The sequence below is a fragment of the Pleurodeles waltl genome, chromosome 1_1 (genome assembly GCF_031143425.1).
Source record: "Pleurodeles waltl isolate 20211129_DDA chromosome 1_1, aPleWal1.hap1.20221129, whole genome shotgun sequence".
Lineage (NCBI taxonomy): Eukaryota > Metazoa > Chordata > Amphibia > Caudata > Salamandridae > Pleurodeles > Pleurodeles waltl.
The window spans coordinates 129305543-129330294 of record NC_090436.1 but is presented as its reverse complement, the minus strand read 5'-3'; the positions used below and the strand labels follow the sequence as shown (position 1 = coordinate 129330294).

Below are 24752 nucleotides of genomic sequence, written 5' to 3'. Positions count from 1 at the left end.
GTTTTGATCTAATAAGTCAATTAGGGTGCTCTGCTGAGGAGGTTACTTAAGAGTGATAGTAGTAATAAATATACTTCTAATAGTGGATGCCAAATGATTATAGTTCATCCATCTAGTATTATCTGGTCACTGCATCACCCATTCTGTTATAAGTCATAGTAGTGGTTGAACAGTTGCATTTTCTGGGTTTTCCTGTAGAATAATTGGGGGTCACTCTTACGGATTGCTTAATGACTTTCCACCGTCCAGCGCTATCAAACTACTAGGGATGTGGCCCAATTTGCACTCCTTCTGGCAGGTCTGTCTCTTGAGCAGTCAAAGATTTCTATTTTCCATGTAGCCAGGGCCAATTTTGACCTGTACCAGCATCCTTTTTCAAAATATATTTTTCAAGGTGCATAGATTTCTTTCATCGTCCATTAGATGTGGTTATACTTTCACTGCCACGAGAGCTAACAACTGATAATAGGTATCGTTTTTTTGGGTAGGCCAATGCAGATCAAATGTCATTAAGCCAGACATGAAATGACCAGAGCTCAGGTTATTTCCACTCAGTGGTTTGTTAATAGTAGTGGTAAGACTTTGTGAAGCAGAAACATTTAAACTTTGTTACTTTGTGACAACTGCACTTACTTGAAAAGTGAGGAATAGGTCATAATCCCATGTATTTCTGACACTGTATGCTGGATCTGTCTCCAGGACCGGAACACAGTGGAATGAAATTGTACCATACTTTGAATCTTCTAATACTTATTACTTCAAACTTCTTCTTTAAGTGAGGCTGTTATTTTTAATTTGAAAATCCATCATAGCCGAACCTTCTCAGGAGTGCTTGTTTATCGCCCTCCATGTCTCAGATTTAACTTTGTTAGAATTGGGTCAGTTGTTTTAAAGCAGTCTAACTTTACGCTGGTGGTGAACTTCAACTTTTATTTGGAAGTCACAACTTGTTGTGATTCTAGCGTGTTGATTGAAACCCAGGCCCCTTTTGGGCTTGTTCAGACTGTCAAGTCTCCTACCCATCAAGGATGTCGTACCTTGGTTGGAATCTTTTCTAATAAACATTATCTTAAGGTGGAGGATATTCTCACTTTAAGTTGGTCCAACCACTGGGCAATAGGGTTAGTCCTGATGGAATCACCTTCAATAATTTACATAGGAAAGGACCCTCAAAACTCATGACAAGGTATTGGACAAAGATATTGGAGTTTGCTTGTAATAAAGTACTATCCAGGATACCTATGATGCACCATCAGGATGTCGCTCAGTCGGCAGCAGATTTTTCAGGATGGCTTGGTATTGATGTAAATAGGCTAGCACCTATGAAGAGCTCTGGTAGTCACAGGGATAGACCGTTGGTCCTGTGGGTTTTAGAAAGACTTAGGTCTATGAGGCAATCTTGTAGAAGTCAAGCGCACAAATGGTGCAGAAAGTATAAGCCTCAGGATAAGGTCTAGATAGAGCAGCCATTAAGGAGCACAAGCAAGCCATCTTTGAGAAACAATCTAAACATTGCTCAGAATGAATTATGAATGCTCCAAATTCCTATAAGGAGCTTTATCAATACGTTGTATGCCCCCTCTAATCCAAGTAATACAGAAATAAGTCAATCTTTCTGTGACAGTTTGGTAGCTTTTTTCCAATCAAAGGTTATGACTATTTATTTGAAACTCTAAGAAGTAGGACAAGCCAGATATTTATATTAATTCAGAAGAACAATAGCTTCCAGGTTCACTAATAGATGGCAATGGGATAAAGTACTGCTTTCCTATCCTCTTATTCGCAAGTTTCATCAGGGGAAGTTAGGAAGCTTCTTCAGAATACTCAGTCAGGCTCTCCAGCTGATCCCTGCCCACCTAAAATTTGTCATCTGGCTTCAGACCTTGTAGCTGAGTAATTGCTAAATTTAGTCTAGTGGTGGATTCGGCCTATTTTTCAAAGTTATGAAAAGAGGCGATAGTAAGGCCATTGCTAAAAAAAGACAATTTAGACTCTATAGATATGACAAACTATCATCCTCTATCCCTGCTACCTTTTCCAGCTAAAGTGCTGGAAAAATATCTTAATCAACAGCTGATGACTTTAATTGAAACACATAACCTTCTGGATCCCTCAGAGTCTGGTTTTCGAAGTTAGCACTACACAGAATCTGCATTGATTGCGGCAGTAAATGATATCAGACTATTAGTAGATGCTGGAGAGGCTGCGGTCCTGATCATGTTGGATCTATCCACAGCATTTGACACAGAATCTCCATCACTGCTGACAGACTGCCTATCCCAATGCGATATCAAGGGTAAGGCCCTGAGTCCTTTAAGATCTTTTCTGTCAAAAAGACCACAGACTGTAAAGTGTGGACAGTTTGTCGCAAAGCCCTTCATTTTCTTGTGCAGGGTACCACAGAGGTCTTCCCTAAGCCCCAATTTGTTTAATCTTTATGCATCCTCCCTTGCCAAGCGAATTCAGTCTTTTGGTCGTCGAGTGCTATCATGTGCAGATGACACTCAAATTATAGTTACTATCACAATGGATGTGCAATCAGTAGCCGGGAACTTTAACAACTGTATGAGGGCGAGTTGTACTTGGATGAAGGAGAATTGTTCAAAGCTAAATGCTGATAATGCAGAGGTTCTTATGTTTGGCTGCAATACTTCTGTATGGAACAACAACTGGTGGTGAGAGGTGTTAGGCTTTTCCCCTGTTCCTGTCAACTCTGTGAAAAAACATGGGGTGGACTTTGACCATCATCTTTCTTTTGAACCACAGGTCAATCGTACAGTCTCCTCATGTGTGAACATCATTAGGTCTCTGAAAAAAATATTTCCGTACATCCTAATTTTGTTTCATAAAACAATAGTCCTCGCATTTATTTCATCACAGCTTGACTACTGTAGTGCTCTGTATCCCAACATTAAGAAAACCTCCTTGATTAAGCGTCAAATGATCCAAAATGTGGCAGCCCGGCTTGTCCTTGATGTTCCTAAACACCAATCATTGTCAGCAGAACATTCGAGGATGCACTGGCTTCCAGTGAGAAAAATAATTATTTTCAAGTCCTTATGCATTGCACACAAGGCTTTTAATAATCAAGGACCGAGGTTCATCAGATCCAAGATTCACTGATATGGTCCCCCCAGGGCACTTATTTCAGCCAGTCGTAAGCTAGTGGTGGTTGCTAGGTTTCGTCTGACCAGATGGTGTGGCAGATCTTTTGCCATCGCCACAGCTAAATTGTGGAGCTGGCAGAGACTAAAAGCCATTTGATATTTAGGAAACAGCTTTAAACACAGCTTTTTTACCTTGTGATTGTCTTAGGACTCTTTAGGGGATGCTAGTTTCCTTTTCAGGAAACCTGGGTTTAGTAGGTTTTTTAGCACATTGGTGCCCCGCTTGGGTAGTAGTTATTTTTCATTTCATTTCAATAGCCCAATTTATACTTTGTCCAGCGGCCCGCCTACAACCAGGGCAGAGGAGGCCATTACCTCCACCAACATGGCAGACTACTGCCCGCCTTATTTAGGGCTACGTTTAAAGTTTGGCTGACAAGACACCTTGTTGCAATCGAGCCTAAGTACCGTACCCACCAAACCATCTGTCTGCCTGCTCATTGAGAGAAGTATAGACCTTAAATATTCTGTCAACACAGCCCCCATTTGCTCAGGATTTCTTTCTTTAATTGGGCCTGAAGAAGCCAAGTGGCCAGATATGAAACACTTCCCATCCAGAGACATGCAAAAGTTAAACCCACGGAGTCATCATCTTTGTGAATACCCTAGGAGAAAATCTGATACCAAAGGGCAGAACCTGGAATTGTAAGTGTTTCCCTACAATTCACAACCTTAGAAATTTCTGATGACCACGGTCAAGTGGAAAGTAGAACTATGTGTTCATGAAGGCTAAGATTACCATAAAGGTTGCTTTTGAAATTAAAGGAACACTTCTCTGAAGTGTATCCATCTTGAATGGGATTTTCTTTAATTGTTAACATTGTGTAATCTATAGTATCCTTTCGCCTTCGGAACCAACAACATTATTGATTACACCCCTTTCCGCTGTTCCATCCAGGTTACTTGACTGATATCCATTGTTTACTTTTGCTTTTACTGCTTCCTTCTTGATTAGATTAGAAGGGCAAGACATATGAACTATCCCAGTTTTTGGAGGATGAGAAGAAAATATGATTTGATAGCTCTCTCTGAGAGCCTTCAGGACCCAAGAATCTAAGAGGGATTGTACCCCATGTGCTCTGAAGTGTTTTATCTGATCTCAAACAAACCATACCTGGCATTCTTTAGCATTGTCAGGAGCAATGTGATTCACTGGGCAAAGGGGACATCCCCTTCTGTTCTGACTGACTTCTGAAGATCTTCCCCTTTTGTCTCCTTGCATTACAAGCTTGTGCAGGTCATCTTCTAGATGTTTGTCGGAAGAATGGCTTGCTTGACATTTGATTTGCCATCATTGAGGACCCTTAAGATTGAAAAGAATAAGAATGCAACTTTTCTTCAAACAGGTGATGTAACATTTCCTCCTGTTTTGTTCCAAACATCTTTGCCTCTTCAAAGGGAATTCAGAGGATGCTAGACCTCTGCCCTGTATTTGTATGCCAATGTTTAAATAAATATTTGTAGTTGCTGTAATTTCTGCCCCTTCAGCCAGTGTAGATGTTATAAAAACATAGACAGAAATGTCAACAAGAATTCCATTTGACTTCCCATCACCTCTAGAAGCTTCTAAAACTCTGTTCCCTCTTGAATGGCTTTAAATAGTTTTTTAAAACAGAAATCAAGGAGTGTCTGGTATCTGCTCCATGGATCCCTGCTCTCTCGGAACAAAGAACCCCAGAATATGGTGTCTCCAGTCCAAAGTCAATCTTTTTATATGATGTATCCTTTAACATATTCTCCTCAGCTACTGATGTCTTCCCTACCAAGCTGGCCTACAGTGAATGAACTGAAATGAGGTTCCATCCAGTTGCCTCATAATCATAACCAGGATCCTGCATCTGATCTGATCTGATTTGGAAAACAACACAACTCTTGTGAAGAGCATTTTTAACAACTAAGAAACAAGCCCTGGATGCACAGTGAAACTTCGTACATGTGCATGAACATGGTACCGCAAATACATATGAACAAGCGAGACAGTACTCCTCTCCTTGATAGGTTATGAAACACTCAACTCAGGTAAGCCACTTTCTGACGGCTTACCTCTGTGGCCATTCACTCCCTTACCTCACAAGGAGTTTTTGCAGCCCTCCAGTATTTCAGGAATCTCTGCTGTCTCTTCTCTAAATGCTCACATTCCTGTGTTGCAACCCAGAACTCCCCCTTCTTAGCATAGGGAGGATTACGTATGTGATGGTGTGGACCGCCCAGCAGAGGTCTCAGAATGCCATCCTCATTCCAGTTAATTCAGGCCCCCGATATACCTTCGCAAAAAAATTGTTGTCCAGAGATTTGCATTTTTCTTTGTGTTTTTGGATCATTAGAAAAATAATCTAGCTAGAGTAGACATTGCTGATCCGGGCCAAATTTTTATGGACGACATTTTTAAAAATGGTGTCTGTGTTCCACTGATGATGTAATATTTCAGGAACCATGAGACCTATATACTTCATTTTGGTGCCAAAGCATAAGTTTTGGGGGTCAAGTAGTCTTACAGAGACTTAAAATACTCCTCAGACCAACCCTCCCAGAAATTTCCAAAACGGGGGCTATAATAGAGGAAGAAGAGACACATATAGAAATGAAACAAATAATAATGGTTTTTAATCCTTTTATGTATATACCAAACAATGTTTATTATCTTGATATAATAATATTCTAATAATGACGATAATAGTCTAAAACAGGAGTGAAAAAAAATAATGTTTTTCACTCCTGTTTTAGACACATTTTCATAGTTCACTTTATTTGTTTTGGCAATCACTCGTGGTACATTTGCAGAATGTTGAACATTTGAGAAGAGCATATCGTCAGGGACATCTTTTTGTAGCACGGGTTTTGCAAGTACATGTACATGTAAGTTTTGTGGGTAGAGGCTTTAGAAATTTCGTAGGTTTTAGCACCTCATCAATATTTTCCCAACCAAATTCACACAAATCTTTCACTACATATGCATGACCAAAAACATTTACACATCTTATGATCAATGAGAACGCTCTTTTAATGTGTCCATGCGCAACATATAATGTCGGTAGAAGGTCACTTAGCAGGACTGATCTCTTGAACTCACTTTACCGAAGTTCATCAAATGTGTGACAGTCAGAACTCGTTTTCCACACACGCGCAAGGTCTTTAAAGTCACATTCTTCTTCTGTCTCAGCAAATCCTTATAGAAACTTCACAGGTCCAGTGTTTAAAGATCCAAGCTTTGTTCCAATTTTGCCCATAGTGGCATCACCCTCAAGAATATGTGCCTTGATAAGAACACTGTGCATCTCTGGGTCAGGTTTCTTGTACAGAATATGAAGCAGGATTAAGTGTATTTCTCGCCTGTTCCACAACGTATCCATATCGCTGACAATCCTTGATTTATGAACATTGCAACAAATCTAAGTAGCACAATAATAACATCTGTGTCATTTGACGGTACGATGACTCGACTGGAACTATTTCGAGCAGCCCACTCAACATGTGGCACAACATGAAGGGGAGCTTCCTCCAATTTACTGTTAAGTTCTTGAACGATATGGCTGTACCTTTTGAATAGATCTTTACATAACTCCTCATCGACAGTCATTCCACAAGCATCAACAATGTTTTGGAGAGTTAACATCTACAAGTTCATTTTTTTCGATGTTGATGACCAGAATTTATCACGTTGCACAGGTATAGGTGCCAACTTTTTGATGCGGGCAAGGTCAATTGTTAACTTGTAGACACTTGTCTAATTCTCTCACATTCTTTGACAGATAGTTCAAGATAACTGTCAAAGAGAATGTGCAGTTCTTGCACGGTGCACACTGACTTTGATATCTGTAGAACAGTCTGGACGACCTCTCCGAAGGTTTGCATAGATGAAATCTTGACCATTTGCAATTGTGACATAAAATTCACAACAGCAGCAGTTTTCAATTCAGGTGAAAGTTTTTTTTCGAGCTCTTGTACGAGTTTGTTCTTCACTGGTTTGGTTGCAGCATCTCCATCAAATACTGCGTTAAAGAAGATCATGTAATAGAATGTTCTTGATAAATTCATCCTTTTCTTTTGCTGCATCCATCTCTCTATGTGCTTGCGAAAGTTGTTTTTCTGTAACCTGTTTTGTAGTGGCTGGTTGGACAAAACTCTTACTATGGCAATTAAAGCAAATAAGTTTAGCTTCAGTAATTATGTCAAACAGCTTTTTCTCTTTCAATATAAATCTATCCTGCTTCAGTTTTGCGTATAGTTTTGACCCATGTTCCAGGACATCTAGAAGAAGTGTCTTTATATTGTTATCCACATACTGTTTGGTCATGAGGTTGTGTAGTTGCACAGGCTCAGTCATTTCAAAGGGGTTTCCTTGCTGCTGCATGAAATGAAGAAGGATGTCAACATGTTTATTAAAACATTCCCCTCTCTTTCCCACAGGTTCGTGGTGAGGAACAGTTTCACGATGGTCTATTAATTTTGAATTTGTTGTCTCTTTGAAAACATTGCAAATAGAAAGGACTTCATGGTAAACTAGCTGCCATTGACCAACATATTCACTTTTACCTGTCTGACCAACAATTCCCTTGGAGCTTTTCTGTGATCTCTGGATGGTCTGTTTCAGTTTCATATCTGGAGCTCCAACATTGAACCTTCCCTCTCTGTCTTGCACCATAAAATGTCTTTGGATTAATTTTCTGTAGAGGTATGGTTTTTCCACCTCTAGCTTCTTCACTCTTTCCAAATACCAGGACCCATATCTCAATACAATTGAATTTGCAAAACACAGTAATCAGTGACAGTCTTCACGTGCAACTCCCAGTCACCTTCCTGGTGAGCATATACCAGTTTTCTTCGCTAGAGCTATCATGTGTAAAACATTACCCATGTACTTCCAAAGTTCTGATTTTTTCTTCACATTCTTTGAGAAACTCCACAAAGTTGGTCTTCAGGTTTTCTGATTTTGAACTGAGTGTATTGAACATTGCCTGGATTTGCATTATGTCTTTTGAATGAAGTGCACCCCGTGCCTTGTTCACTTCTGAGATAAGATATGCAAACCCTAATTTGTCATTCTTGTTCCAGAAAGCATTTCAACGCAGTGTTTCTATAGCCCAGATATGATGAGAATACCTTGTAGCGAACAAACATAATGAGTTCCGCTCAATACTGACTGGACAGTTTTGCTTCCAAAGCTTTCAGCCTCAATAAGTTTGTCTGTGCCACAACCACTGAGATAACTTCCTATACACCGTAGCGCACCTTCTTTCATGTGGAAAACACCCATCATTGAATAAAGATCATCAAATTCTACTGGATTGCTCATAAAAATGTCAGCTAAAATACGGAAAACACATTCATTGCTGACAATTGACAGAAAAGGCTGGTCTTCAAGCTGAGCATGCACATTTTGGAAATGTTTTAGAGCTGTGTATACTGTTGCGTAGTTTGCGACTAGAGATGGTATTACTGTTAAAAACTCAACCTTCTTCAGTGGGAAGGTATTCTGGGAGATCAGAGCAGGAATTCCAGCCGACTGAGGAACTGGGTGTTCTTCATCCTTCAGTCCACACCGAATAAGCGATATGATAAATTCAGTTAAATCAGCTTTGCGGACCACAGCATCAGGTAGAAGTACCATGTCCTCAGCCACTTTGAAACTTTCTGGTAGACCGAAATGTGTTGTTGGCTTGTAGTGATTTTCCACACATTGACATAGCAGCTGGGTTTTAAGTTTTCAGCTTTGTTTGTTCATTCCTACGGCTTACACAGCTTGTTATCCAGCAGCTACTTTATTGGTACAGTCTCGAAAAAGCACCATGGCAGCATCATGTGTGCTGGATGTTCCAGACAAAGAAGAGCTGTCTTCAAAATCAAAATTATCAAGAGCAGCAATTGTAAATACTTTCCTGGTAAAGCGACTTGGAAGCAGTGTTCTGTCGGGCTCACAACATTTTACAGCATGAGCTGCTAACAAGTTCCTGGTCTGTACTGTGCCATTATAACTTGTTGATTTACCAATCCTGTTCATTCAAGTGATTATCTCTCTACTTTTGCACTTGCAATAGATTGTATGGGCAGTCATTATGTGTAGCTGGGTTTTCTTTTTGCAGTGATGTAATTCATAAAACATGATTTAGAAAAAACAGTACATTTGCATAGCATAAGTCTGTTGGTTCATGGAATTGTCTTCCACTTCTTTGCTTCTATCTTCAAAGCCATCATCAATGTTGCTGGCTTCTGTTCCAAACGCAAGAACTTTAGTTTCTAACAGTTTTGCTTTGCTGATATTAAACTATGATGTCAAAAATGTTAAGACAACATCAGGCATTCTTGTTGACTCCCATGATTTGTGGTGCTCTGGGGCATCACAAAATTTGTCATTAAGTCTAAAATCTACATTTTTCTAGACGTTTCTTAAAATGATTTCTGCTGATTTTACTGCATCTTGTGATCTTATTCTGGCAGCAAGAACTTCATGCGTCAAATCAGCTGAGAACAATTATAAGTGGTTCATTCTTTTTGCTAGACTGACAAAAAACGAATTCAGTAGTACATTCTCACCAGAAAAATCAAAATTTCATTATTATGGCTCAATGCATTTTCATCAATGTTGACTATTATTTTTGTGATCTCACCGAGTGTGAACCCGTAGCCAGCACTCAAGAGTGGCTTTAAATCTTAATTTGCTTTTTCAAAGAGTGCAAACTTAACTGAAGGCTGGTGTTTAGGTTGCTGCTGGTAGCTCATTATGTATTAATATTTTTGAACGTATGCACACACATGCAGCTTGGGTGGGCATACAGATCCGCTGCAAATACTTTCACCTCGCTGTTTAGATCCACTACTTGGCTAAAAGCTTCCTCTTGGAGGAAGCTAGCTGCAGATAAAAACATGTTTGTCCTTTGAGACTCACATGCTCTGTACTTTGTCTTTTTGTCATTGTCAATCCCTTGGGCCTTAGTTCTGGCTAAAGCACAGATAACACACTGAAGATGCCCTGCTTTGTGATCAGTTGTTGGAGGTGGATGAGGGGTAGACATTGATCTTCTAAATGGATGGGCATTAGGTCTGGATGTCATCACTTTCTCAGAAGACTGGGATCCTTGTTGTGATTCACTGGTTTCTGCTATTTTGTGACAATTTTTTTCCAGACTTTTTACTATTGTATACGCCTTGTATCACTTGTTACAATGACAAAATAGTTGATCCTCTTCAGCCATCAGTTTAAATCTTTTGTGAACTTCGTCTTACCATATTTCTGCAGAATTTCAAACTCTCTTCTGTCCAGCCACAGTTGATATTAGCTTTTCTGTCTAATTAGTTTGGCATACAACACATTTTTCTTTGTTGAAGGAGTCCTCAGAACTTGTAGTTAGCAACACTCTGTCAGGAGGTAAAGATTCTCTGCTGCCACCTGCTTCGCTCATGTCTATGAATTTGAATCAACGGAAAACCTGAAACAAAAACAATAGTAAATTAAATTACCAATATGATGACTAAAACACGTCATTATAGAACTCTAATTTTGGAAAATGGCAGAAGGGTTGCTCTGAGGAGTTATTTTCTGTCTATATAAAACTACTTGATCACTATACCCTATGTTATATCAAAATGAAGTATACAGGTTTAATGGTTCCTGAAATATTACATCATCACTGCAACACATCCGCCATTTTCAAAAATGTCGTCCAGAATAAATTGGCCCAGATTAGCAATGTGTACCCAAGCTAAATTACTTCTCTGATGATACAAAAACACACATCAAAAATGAAAGTCTCCTGGTATCAAGGGCCAGGACTAAGTTAAGAAGAGTTCTGGAAGAGAACAAGCCACTATAGTGCCCAGTGTAATTGCTGGGGTTATGGTCATAATACTTCCAGTTCTTTTTCCTATCATCTGGAGCATCCACTTCAAGGGTGATTTATGAAACGAGAATGAGGGAAATAGAGATAGGGTTTTTCTGCTTTACTCCTTAACTGGTTACAAACTCTCATTTTCGCCTGAATCAGTATTGGCTCAGTATGTAGTCAGAACTTGTGACGAAAACCAGGTGAACACCAGACCTCACTACGATTTGCACAGATTTCCCGACTGTAAATTCTCCCAGGTGTAAATTAAAGGTGTGAGAAATTTGCATAATTTGGTTTAGTGTAATTACAGCAAAAGTACATGTAATTATGCAAAATGCAATCCGCCATTCTGTTTTTGGCCCGAGGATCCATTTCAACAAAAGCACCTTGAACGACGCCCGCTCACGTTCTGTTGTTACCTTGCATTACCGCAAAACAATTACGCAATTTGCTATAATTTTTTTTACTGTGAATGGCGAGTAATGACACAGCGTATTTTAAGTTTCGCCCAGGCCTAGTAGAAATCCAGTAGTTAACCTTGCAGTGTGCACTGAGCAAATTACTGTCCCACTCCAAGTTTCAGAGGTCGGAATAATGGCTAACCTCTGCTATTGCGGTATGTTTACTGCAGATTTCCTCTTCCAACCTTTTCTGTCGCCAGATAAAACCTGCGTTAATACCGCAAAACTCAGAATATCGGGTTTTAGGGGCAAACTGTTAATGGGAAGCAAACTGCATTGCAGGTTTTAACTTTCATATCCTCTCTTTTGTGCACACACTTTGCGGTAAGAAGCAACAAGGAGTGATACAAAAACAATAACGAATTAAACTGAGGAAGGATTCAGCTCTCTTCCCCCTCCTACCTCCTTCAACTTGTATTATGGAAAGTTTTCTGACCCACAATTATCTGTGTCCTGCTCAACTCATTGTGACCGGGCATCTGAGGTAAACAAACGTCTGCGTAGGGGTCGCGTCACGTAGTTTTGCCACGCCCTGAATCTGCAGACAATGAATGTGATTCTTCACCGGAAGTGGCACGGGGGCGGAGCTGATGAGCCATGATGATGCTACCCTACCGACATGTATTCACTGCAAACACCGAACTCGCATTTCCAGTTGTTAAACTGTGGCATTTACTAATAAGCTTATATGCCCCGCACACACCCTCCATTTCCTTGAACTTAATAAACACTTTGGAATGTCAGGCAGTCCTAGCATCTTGGTCAGCACACGAGGTCGCAGTTTAGGTTTCAATCATTAAAGCACCAGTTTGAGGACTCCTTGGTATACAGGCCAGGGGGGTGGATTATTTCCTTCTTTGTGCCTCCTTTGAACTGTGTTGAAGGTATTCCTAACATGGGCACGCAGATTTTTCCTCCTTCAGGAGAGAACCTTAAGGAGCCAGATGAACAAAGCAGTTTGAATGTGTACAATGTGCCACGTTACGTTATGTGTATTTGTTTAGCAGTTATTGTCATTTGTATGAACTAATGGATCTTTATTACGAGTATAGTTGCTATTAGGCGCCCCTTATAACTGCTTCCATGGGCTACGTTATTTATCGGGTGTGATAAGTAGCATCTATTACAAGTTTGTGGGGAATAACATGCAGAGTGTGGCGTTTAACGCACCAAAATCAGCACCGTACAGTAAATAACATACATATTTCCCTGTTAAATTTCAGCAGGTTTGACCTGCCGAAAATGTAACCAAGATCGGGGTTTAACGCATCTGATAATTATCGGATACATAAAATGTCTTTTAACTCGTAATTCCGATCTGTGTGTAAACATGGGTTTACGCACAGGTACCTATCAACCCACCCACTCGTAACCAGGCTCTTTAGTGTTTTTGTAACCCGGATGCCCTTTATTGCTCTGGTGCTGCCCGGAGTCTGAATGGTCTTTTGATATTTCAGGTTGCTTGTTTTCATATTGGAGATGGGTCACAAACGACTTATATGTACAAATACTGTTTTTAAGAGAGTGTAAAACCAGACTTTGTAGTGTCCTGCTGGACACGTTCTAGTGTTTGGCCAGCCTCTCTGCTGAGGGCTGGCCTCCCACATACACCCACACTCACCCAACACAGGCGTCACCGGTCAGGTGACCCTGGCAATAAAAAGGGCCGGGCGCACGTGCCCAGGGCCAGTTCCACCCACACAGAAACGGTGTTCGTGTCATCTCTTTTTAGTAGCATGGGGGCCTAGGGCCCCAACACTACAGACTTGATAGTTACAAAAGGTGGGTTTGTACTCAAACATAAAGATTTTTGTGTGAATAGTTATCCTTGGGATTTATTTGGGTGATGGTTGTCAAGAGCGGTAATGCCAGCGAAGTTTTAGAACACCCACAAACATATTTGCTTATAATTATTTACAGGTTTTGCCTGTCCCATCGTAGGATCAGTTGGGGATTTACTCCCGTCAAGGCTGGAGTACATTCCTTTTGTGCTCAAACTCTGTTTATTAAAGTTTTTGGTCATAAGTTTTCCTCACAAAACAATACATTGCAAATAACAGACAATAGGAGGACGTTGTCCAATATGTTATATGGTCACTCCAAGAAGAGGAAAGAGAGCTAAAGTTCACATCGGGTGAGAGACATCATCATAAGAAACAATGCAGAAGGGACAAAAAGGCACAACTATGAAGGTGTGGATATTTACATGCTACAGTGATAAGTGCTGGGGAGCAGGATTGCTTGCCACTAATTGTTACAGTGGGGGGCATAGAGTAAGCGCCCCGATATATGGTGCTCGAAAAAGGATGCTGATATGTCCATCCAACTAAAAAAGGGAGTATGTAGGGGGAGGGGAATAGGGGAGAAGTGGGGAGGCAAGTTCACCTTTGAGGTGTAGGTAACTTCCGTATAGCACAATTATGAGGTGAGGTTAGGGGCGAGGGAGGCCCGTCTTGAGAGCCAGATGAATAACCTTTCAAGGAGGGAGATGAAGAATGAGCGGGGACAGGGGCTCAGCAACATTCATGGTAGTTAGTTGAATAAGCGTAGGGCGTGTAGCCAAGGTGATTGAAAGATGAGGTATATTCAGTTATGACATGTGATCTATAAGAGGTTGCCACAGTCGCAGGAATTTTTTATCAAAGCATGACAACTTGTGAGTCATGTGTTCCATCGCTAAAGTGTGCCATAATTTGGTGAGCCAGGTGGCGATGGGTTAGGATTTTGGGGACTTCCAGGCGTGGGCTGTAAGTTGTTTCGCTGCTCCAGTCATGTGTTGAACTAGATACCAGTTGGTGCGTCATTGCACGCAGTTATACTGGGTGTAATCCTAGCATAATTGTATGGTAATCCACGGGAAACTTGTACCCTTTGGTATCCTTTATGTGGCTAAGGATTTCTTTCCAGAATGTAGCTATGTGTGGGCAGGTCCAGCATATATGGTGAAAATCACCTTGTGTTGCCCCACAATTCCAACATGCAGCGGATGACGTTGGGTAGATAGTACTGAGGCGCTAAGGAGTATAGTACCATTGTGTCAGGATCTTATAGGTTGTTTCTTGCTGAGGGATGCTGCAGAATGTTTTTGGTATATCTCACCATAGGATTTCCCACTGTTTCTCTGTAATGCCTAGTCTTCTGTAATGGCGGGACCTAAGGGGAGACGTCTGAAGGAGAGGATCCCTTCGTCTTGTTGCTCTTGTCTGCAGTAGGTGACTTGGACAATGTAAAATCAGAATTGCTTTTAGTGGCTTTCTTGCGTAGCATGTCAGTAATTTCAAGAGGGAACATGCTGCTGATGTGAGTGTCTGCGCTCTGTCAAGTCAGTTCACAAACTCATTCATTAGTCTGTTTATAAGGAGGGAGGGCCAGCTATATAAGGTAGAGAGGCAGCGGTGCCGCCTGCTAGGGGAGAAGCGAGCCTTCTAACACTTTATAACCCAGCTGGGGGGCAGAGAGTATCAAGCAGAGTCCAAGCCTCTGGGGTGGGGGGTTGAACGGCGTTCACAGAAGTTCCAAAGTCCAGTCCCCCAGTCTGGCAAATCCTTCTGTTTGGGGGCTACTCCCTAGCATGTTAAGGGGCAGACAATGCAATGTAAGGGGCCAGTGTGTATTGCTAGTCTTGAATTAGTCCTCCGCATAAGGTCCCGCCGTGGAGTCAAGAGCAGGTTGATGGTGTCGGCAGCTTTGAGACTTATTTAGGGTACAGTAGTGCTACTGAGAGGCTTCTTCCTGTCCACCTTGTGAGGCCTTGATGTGTAGAGCTATAGGCATGCCATGTCCCCGCTCACTTCTCCACTTGTTGACGCAATCTGGTGTCTCGTGGCTTCTCCAGGCTTTCCCCTCACTGCAGTGAATCTGGACCCAGTCCAGTGGGGCCCCAGCTGTCACGCTGCCAGTTTGCACTACAGCTGGCTCACAGCTGCAAGTAAAAACAGGTCAAAGGCCTCAGAGAGGGCCCAGCACACTGGGCCCACTTGCTGCAAGGCCCACTTGCTGCAAGGCCCACTGGTGCCAAGCCAAAGGGCAGCAGAGGGAAGCCAGTTCCCACAGGGATCCCTGCTGTAGGTGGGGAGTGCGGTGTTGGCCAGGGAGCAGCAGACGCCACCAATGCCAATGTAGAAGGAGGATATCCGGGGTTGCAGGGCTGCTCCGGGTCAGGCCTCACTGGCCACGGCATGTAGAGGAAGGGATGGGCTGGGATTCGCCCTAGGGCCCGCCGCCGAGAGCTCCTCACCACGTATCGATGAGATTTGCTGATCAGGTGGCCGGCAGGTATCGCTGGGGCTCTAGTAAGCAGGAGAGCCTGGTCCAGGGACTCCTGTCGTAGGGCTCGCAGCAGTGTCGACAAGGAGCTGACACGTGGACCAGAAGGAGGGCCGATGTCCGAAGCCCAGTGAAGAGCGTGGGAGCCGAGCCCTAAAATTGTAGAATACACCACCTCCCCCCCCCCTGCAGCTGTCACAGGGGACTCCGTATCAATGGGCGCAAGCGTGGGGGCCAGGAAGGTGGCAGGCGCTGCAGGCTCTGAGCGCGGGCAGCCCCCAGGCCTTGGTGGTCACGTCTGATGGGCCACAATATGCAGGAAAGATGGCGGGCGTCTGCTTGTTCCGGCGTCAATAGTTGTCCGCTACCAGGTAAATGCTGCTGGGACCAGCGAGTCAGGCGGCAAGCAAAGGGTGCAGAAGTCAAGACCTTCAGGGGGGGTCGAACACAGAGTCCATTGCCTCCCCTAAGGTGCTGTTGAAAGCTGATGAGGCCCACTGACTAGTAAAGCACAAACGCCTTGCGTCCTACTACATTGCTGTTCAGGCCACATCACTAGTACATTCTTTTTGAGGAAAAACAAAGCCCATAAAATTGGTTTCAACTAGGGGCCAACGTTTCTGTACAGGGAAAATATTTTTCTGGATGGGTGAAAACAGCAAACTCTTTTTTGAATGTGTAATTGTAAAATTTACCTCACCTAAAATTGGGCATGCTGAAAGTCCATTGCATGAATGCCAGTTGGAATTCATAAAGGGTTTCTAGGAATACCAATGGAAACAAGCAACAGTGATAGGTTTCTAAGAGTACTCTTTGAAATGTTTATGAATGCCTGATATTAGAAATATGCGCCCATATGAATTAGCAAGCCAAAGTGTTGTGGTTTATTCATGAATTTATTGGTAGGATCGCAACTTAGTTTTGTGCAGTAATGATGTTTGCAAACTCAACAATGGTGTTTGGTGTCTGAACACAATCTATTTTGAGGTCTCACCTTTAGACAGTGTACAGCTTACACAGACTGAGAGTGAGCTTTAAGTCTGACCCATGCTTATGATTTTAGGGATGTCTTGTCTACTTCAGTTCCCTGCTTCTGGCTTCATGGCTTTCCACCTTATTCATGTGTTTGTCTCACCCAAGAATCATTTTGGTCTCACTATGTTTTGATTAGATAACTTCTTTGTTTAAATGTGTTTTTTTAACTATGCCAAGATGGCCACCAGTGCAGTCATCTTGGAATGCCTTATGTTAAGCTTTATTAAAAACTGTTCAAAGATGGCTGTGGGTTGCAAGCATGTGTCAGGAGCACAAAAGCCATCTTGAAATAGTTTAAGATAAGTATAAAAAAAGCAGTGCGCGTTTTGGGATGCGGGTATGGCACATTTCCCAGTTAAAGGATACCAGAGTTTAAGAAACAATATTCCCTCTCTGTAATATCTTGGCAATAAAAGAACATGGTTTGTTTTTGTGCACATCAAGAAATGATATTCCTCCTATGGCGACCTCACTAAAAACAGCTGCATTTGCTGATTTCAAAATCAAAAGTAGTTGTGAGGAAATTCATGATACGACGGCTACCTTAAACTGCCTTTCTTAAATTTAAAGAATATCGGGCCAGAAGTATCAAAGCTTTTTGCATTCACAAACGGTGCGAATGCCCGTTTGCGAATGCAAAAAGCTATTTCAGTATGTATCAAATGCATTCTGAATGCAATTTTAAGGGATCGCTAAAATAGCGATTCCTTAAAATTGCGATCATGTTTAGAGAGTCGCAAATTGCGACTCTCTAAATTAGAAATCGCAAATAAGGAATCCTTGTTTTCGATTTCTAAAGCACATGTATGAAGCAATTCCTTAATGTGAATTGGGCATTAGGGAATCGCTATTACCACCAAGTTGAACTTGGTGGTAACCATGTGCAAATTTAAAAAATGCATTTAAAATGCATTTTTAAAATTTACATGTAAAGCCCACATGCCCTTTTGGCATGTGTGCACCTTACATGTTTTTAAATTTTTTTGGGGGCGCAGCAGAGGGGGCCTTAGGCCCCCAGCACCCTGGACTTTGCATTTCCCCAAATTGCAAATTCCAGTTAGGAATTCGCAATTTGGGACATGCAAAATATTCGCAAATATGGGCCGACAGGCCCATAGATGTGAATGGGGGCTGCATCGCAATTTGTGATTCGGTAATAGCATTTGCGATTTTGAAGAAATCGCTATTACCGAATCTCAAATATGATACATTGCATTTTGCGAATCAGAAATAGCGATTTCTTACAAATCGCTATTTCCGATTCGCAAAGGGCCTTTTTCATACATCTGGCCCATCATTACAAGATTGCTACCTGTACCTGTGTACACAGCCATCTGGAGGGAAAAGCATTGGCAAAGAGAATGGGTCAGGAGAGTTGGCTTTGCCAGTTCATTTTTCCCCTGGTCTAATTGTCAAAATCTGCTGGCTTTGCCAGTGCTTCCCTTGATGTGCAACAGGTTCTTTATCTCGCCACCCATGACATCACCTCTAGCAGCCTTGTCAGGATATCTAACACCACTGTGCACTTTGTAGTATTTCATCACAAAATTGCAACAATGCCTATTACATTTCTGAAATTGGTCAGTATTGGAAAATCTATCAGTGCCAAAATTCCTCAAATGTTGCTTTTTTAAACCTGATTGTTTGACATAGTGATTGAAGCGAGAGTGCCTTGCTGTGTGGAGAGCTGCGTTTTGTAAAAGAAAAGGGGTCTTATCACTTCTATGGGCAACAACACATTTTATGCATGTTTGCTTTACGCTCAGTCACTTTCCTGGAGGCAGAAAAGTGGATCCACTAGGACCTATGTAAAACTCTGCCGTGATTGAGTGACAACCTGGGGAGCACACCCACCTCTCCAGGGTGCCAACACAAAGCATCAGCAATGGGCCGGCCTGCTAATTGCAACAAACTTGTTGCTAATCTCTCAGCAGGCAAAGAGGAAGGGCATGATACTCTGTCCAGTTCATAATGCACACAATACAACGAACATTGAAGACTTGCCGTAAATTTGTACTGTAAGGTAAAGAGGAAGTGCTTCAAAAAGAGGATGCACAGAGTAGGAAAGTAGCCAGGATTTGGTAGGGAATATCCTCCAGTCACAGGCTAGTGCACAGGATAATACAGGTACCTCACCACCACCTACTCATAACATTCCTGGACCGGAGAACAACCCTCCTAAAGATGAAGGCTAGTCTGGAAGAAAGAATATTTCTGGTCTCTGCCTGGCACATAGGGACTGAAACTGCTCTCCATAGACCAAGTGGCTTACCGCCTGTTTGCCTGCTCAAGGGACCTAAAAAGCAGAAGAGCTCTTGACTCCCACAAGGCAAAGTAGACACAGAGGGCTGGATCCTGCAGACTCCCGGACAGCTAGAAACCTGCCATGAACATAAGGGGGCTTTAGGAGTGACCAGAAAGAGCCTTCCTAATAGTTGTGGAAAAGTGTAACATAGAAAGTCTTCAACTGTTGGGGGACTGGGACAAGTTGCTGAGGTGTGTCCAGTGAGGTTACCCCATGGTTGACAGAATATTTCACAGCTTTTAGCCATTATGAAAATCGGCTCAGCTGGACCTTGTGGGGAAGGTTTGTGGGCATGGGATATCCTGGAATCCTGTCCAACTACAGTTCTCTCCCTTATCCTGCTGGATGATTTTGAGAACCGAAAAAGTGACTTAAGTCCACAGGTAAAACCTATGACCATGGTGAAGCTGCAAATCCATTCCAGCAAGAAAGGGCACTTTGGCAGTCACAAAATCCAGATTTGTTCAACATGGAGATTCTAGCGCAAAAACTGAGGCTTCAGCAGGTACCTGATGATAATGTATCGAACTTTGAGAGACCCTCACTGTTATCAATCTTGGACCATGAAATGCTGGAAGATTTCCTTTTAGGAGACTAAGTCCTAAGATAAAAATGTTGACTAGGATGACCTGCTTGGTGTACTTGACCTCCAATCCATCGTTGTCTATGTCCTGGTCAACTGCAAACATTTATTTGCTGCTTTGATTTTTCTTTGCACTTTTTTGCCCCAAAATATCAAAAATGTATGTCCCTTGTTTACCTTTAATACCTGTTTTAATGACCTTAGTTTCTTTATGCTCATTACATTTTCCTTTGTTGTCTAAATTGATTTGGGAATTTTAGTTTGTTTTGTTGTTTACTTCAAAATTGTTGGCATTGTTTGAACTTGCCCTGGCGAAGGCTTTGACTTCCATTTCAGAGATTACATTCTAAGGTAAAAACTCTGACCAACCGACATGGCATATTCAACCTCTGCTTCATTGTGGACAGCCTGAAATCCTGCCTCGGCCCCCACCAATTGCGAACTATAATTTTCTAATGGAGCTTTACTTTTGAAGGCATCTCTTGTCTAACCAATCTGTTTATTAAGGTGGTAGCGGTGACCCCCCTCCCAAAATAATAACCCACTTAATAACCCCTCATTTGATAATGCTGGTATTACGGAATGCAGAAAAATTAAGCGGACCTCCACCTCAAGCAAGGGAAAGGTAATAAATCCACAAGTGAGTGTCATTGATATTCATTAAAAGAGGATGATCATAAATAATTACTAGGGTGCAAAGTCAGCATTTATACAAGGCTAGAATGAATAGTAAAAACATCTTTAAAAGTATGCAAACGTCAAGCCAGCCATTAAGGTGCAAATGCACAATAAAGCTATAAGTAATGTGATCTTGTTAGAGATGAATGAAAGGAAAAATATGATTGAGGGAAGCAAGGTAATGGATATTATTGTTGCTGGTGGGAAGCCATTGTCAGTGCTCACGCCAACTACACTGGAAGGGGATGCACAGAGTCTGGTGAAACAACACAGGTGGGAGTTCACTGTAGTCAAGGTAAGGAATGTAGTGGCTACACAATCCCTAAGTTCTATATTAGAACTAATTCCCAAACTTGTGAGGAGAAATAAAAGAGGAAAAACCTGAAGGGATTAAAGAGGAGCAAGTATGTGATCAAAGTAAGATGGTAATAAAAGCAATCAAAATAATGCAGATTGGTTAGAGAAAGTAATAGGAAGAGCAGGTACTACACTGGGATCATGTAATTCCGAAAGGCACCATCTGATAGAACAATCAGATTGCCCATTGTCTATATCACTAGATGAAGACAGTGGGCAATCTGATTTTAGTAATAATGGAAGAGCATTACATTTGTGTGCACGCCCTTTCACGTATTATCCAAATGTATCAGTCATCACTTTTTGCCAATATAAGTAGGAGGATGTGGTCATGAGTAGGAAGATGGTATTATTCACTAGGCTTTAGCACTCTGAAGGTCCTCATGACATGTTAAATAGCTTTAATGTTTTGAAAATATTTGGTGCAAAAGAGGGACTGGGTTCTAAAAAGGCTGAATAATTTGTAAGTATGTGGCTCGTAAAAGGAGTTAATAAACATATTTAGTAAAGTTATTTAGTACGTTTTTGAACTTACATTAGATCAGGCTTGGCAGACAGAGATAGCCCACTCAATTAGACCCTAGAGTTCACACTCAGCAGCTATCACAATCCTCCAAACTCATCTGCAGAAGTGCCATAGCTTTCTGGCAATGCTGCTTTTTTCAGCTTGCAGACCTTGGAGCCCTCAAATTCTTTATGAGGTTCTCAATACCAAGAGGTCTGCTCTGCCCTTCTCTGTATGCCTCCCTGTTATCTGATTGCCTCTTTTTGCCTCCTTGCCTCATTGGCTCTTATCTCATTGCCTCTTTATCTAATTGCCTCCTTTTCCCTCTTTATCTTATTGCTTCTTTTAGCCTATTTATCACATTGCCTGTCTTGGCCTCTTTTCCTCTGTAGTCCCTTTGCAGTTTTTCCTGCATCTGCCTCCTTTTCCTGCTCTTTCTCACCCTCGTGCTCTCCTGCTGCCACTACGCCTTGCTTTCCCACCTCCCACTAGCCCCGCTGACCTCCCTCCTCCCAGGACCTATGTAATGTAGGCCTCAGCAAGACCCCAATGAACAGGTCCTCAGCCCCAGCTATCCCCGTTCGCTGTTGGGCTACCGAATATCTACCACCCTCAGTCGCCTGTTGCCTCTGTCAGCCACTGTTTCCTCTTTGCCTTGTCTCTTATTGTCTGTGTATTTCATTATCTCATCTGTTCTGCCCTTCTCTCTTTGCCCCTGTATCTGTTTGCTTTCCTCTATTTTACTGCCTCTTTATCTTATTGCCTCTTTTTGCCTCTACCTTACTGCCTCTGTTTGCCTCTTTTCCTCTGTAGTGTATTTGTGGTTTCTCCTGCGTCTCCTGCCTTTTCCTGCTCTTTCTCACTCTTGCCCTCCCTTGCTCTGCTCCTGACTTGCTTTCCCTTCTCCCGCTTGCCCTGCGCACTACCACCTAGCACCCCTTCCAACTCCTAAAACATATTTATTGCAGGCTGTAGTACATCCACACAGCGGGCAAGCCACGGGTGTGCTGAAGGCACTCCAAAGGCAAGCCCGCCTGCATCCATCCACAACAGGAATGCGCCCAATATCAGGAACCCTTGTTCTCCTCCCCTCTATAGTTACACCACCGCAGAAACTTCACACCCTTGACCTCAGACATCCCAGCACACTCTGCCTCACCTCCCTTCACAGTAGGGACTTTCATCAGCACTCACTGCAGTTTCACCTGCAACAACCCACACACAAACTCTCCACCGACCACTAAAACACATCGCCCCAGCACATGCACAGCTCACATGCATCCTCCTCAACACACAATCGCTCAGCAAGCACGCCAATTAGCTATGGGTCCTCATCATCACCTTCTCACTTGACATCACTTTCCTCACCGAAACGCAGCTCACCCCTTCGTCTGCCCCCAGCAATGCTTCAACAACAACATAGAGATCCAAGATCGCACAGCGGGACCACTTCAACAAACCTGGAGGAGGGATTGCCACCACCCATAAGGAAACCATCCAGTGCACTACCACAATAGACAATGCCATCCCAGTCTTAGAATAACTCAACTTCAAGCTCCAGACTGAGGGCAAATCCACCATTAGACGCACCCCCGCCTACAGGCCGCTTGGGCCACGCCCCAGTTTCTGCAACATCATTGCCAACTTCATCACCCCTTTTGCCGTAGACTTAAATGACTACATCTATCTCAGCCACCTAAACTTCCACCTCAATGACCCCAACAACTACAACACCACCAATCTCCTCAACAGCATGAACAACATCGGTCTTACCAAGTTAGTCAGCTACCCCACTCACACCATAGGACACACACTGGACCTCATCTTCACCTCCAGCAAATGCGTCAGATATAGGCATGTCACTGAACTCACCTGGACTGGCCACTTCAATGTTCATTTCAACATCTCCAGCCTACACACTGCCACCACCATGCCATCCAACACCCCTACCGCAGCTGGAGCAAAGTCACACAGACCCAATGGACCAACACCATCAACACATCCTACCAGACACAGCCACAAACGTGGACCAGAGTGTCAAGAACTTTGACACCTGGGAAACCAACAGTGTTGCCCCCATCAAGAACAGCATGCACATCAGATCCACCAAGCAAGCAAGATGGTACACCAAAGAACTGAGAACAGCAAAACATGACTGCAAACAACTGGAGAGAAGATGGCGAGCAAACAAGAACACCCTTAACAGGACCTCCTTCAAAACGTCTTCAAAACTTCCCTTAGCCACTACCATAGAGTGATAAGAGGGAAGAAGAAGAGTGCCCTAGCTGATCAGATCAGTGCCTTCTCCAACCACTGCAAAGAACTTTTCAAGATCATCAGGGAGTACCCCAATCCCATAGCCACAGAAAATAGCATAACCCCCTCTCAAGACCTCTGCGACAACCTCACCAACTTCTTCCACAACACTATCAGCACCACTTACAGAAACTTCAAACCCCAACCTCCCTCTTCTCTTTCCTCCCACAAACACCAGTTCCAATCACCTGTTGACCACATGGAACCAGCTCACCCCCCCAGGACACTGTCACCACCATGAGCACTGTCACCACCATGAGCACTGTCCACTCAGGAGCTCCCACTGATCCTTGTCCACATCACATTGTCAATCTTTGAAGCCACAGGATCAGCCACAAACTCACTACTCTGTTGAACACCTCTCTTGCCACAGCCACCTTCCCAGAAGACTGGAAGCACGTGAAGGTCAAACCACTACTCAAGAAGCCATCAGCTGCCCGCACCAAACTAAAAAACTACTGACCTATCTCCCGCTCTCCTTCCTGGCCAAGGTCCTGGAGAAAGCCACCAACAGACAGCTCATGAACCATCTGGAACGGAATCACCTGCTCAACACCTCTCAGTCTGGATTCCGCAGCAACCACAGCACAAAGACAGCTCTGATAGCAGCAACCGATGACATCGAGCCCTCCTTGACTAAAGAGAAACGGCCGCACTCATCCTCCTTGACCTCTCGAAAGCCTTTGATACCGTATTGTATCTCACCTCATGCTCATCACAAGACTACACCACATCGGAATACAAGTAGACGCACTCAAATGGATCACCTCCTTTCTCCCCGGAAGAACTCAAAAGGTTTGCCTGCATTCATTCACTTCCAAACCCAAAGACATTATCTGAGGCGTCCCCCAAGGAACATCCCTCAGCCCCACCCTCTTTAATATGTACCTGACCCCTGGCCAACATCGTCAGATCCCACTGACTCAACATCATATCCTATACAACTTATCCTCTCCCTCTCCAAAGACACCACCAGAACCAAGTCCCTCAGGTGCTTGATGAGCATTGCAACACGGATGAAAGACAACTGTCTGAAACTGAACTCTTACAAAATGGAAGTACTTGTCTTCGGCAAAGACACCACAGCCTAAAAAGACTACTAGTGGCCCACGGATCTAGGACCATCACCCACTCCCGTGGAACACGCCAAAAACCTCAGCATCATCCTGGACAGCAAGTTGACCATGAGATCTCAAATTAATGTAGTCTCCTTAGCCTGCTTTTTACTCTGCACATGCCATGAAGAATCTTCAGGTGGC

General features: G+C 42.9%; 1 protein-coding gene across 1 annotated transcript in view; it reads left to right on the top strand.

Moving 5' to 3' along the window:
• PSTPIP2 (proline-serine-threonine phosphatase interacting protein 2) overlaps window positions 1-24752 on the top strand; it is a 326413-nt gene that overhangs the window by 224863 nt on the left and 76798 nt on the right. The window lies entirely within an intron of this gene.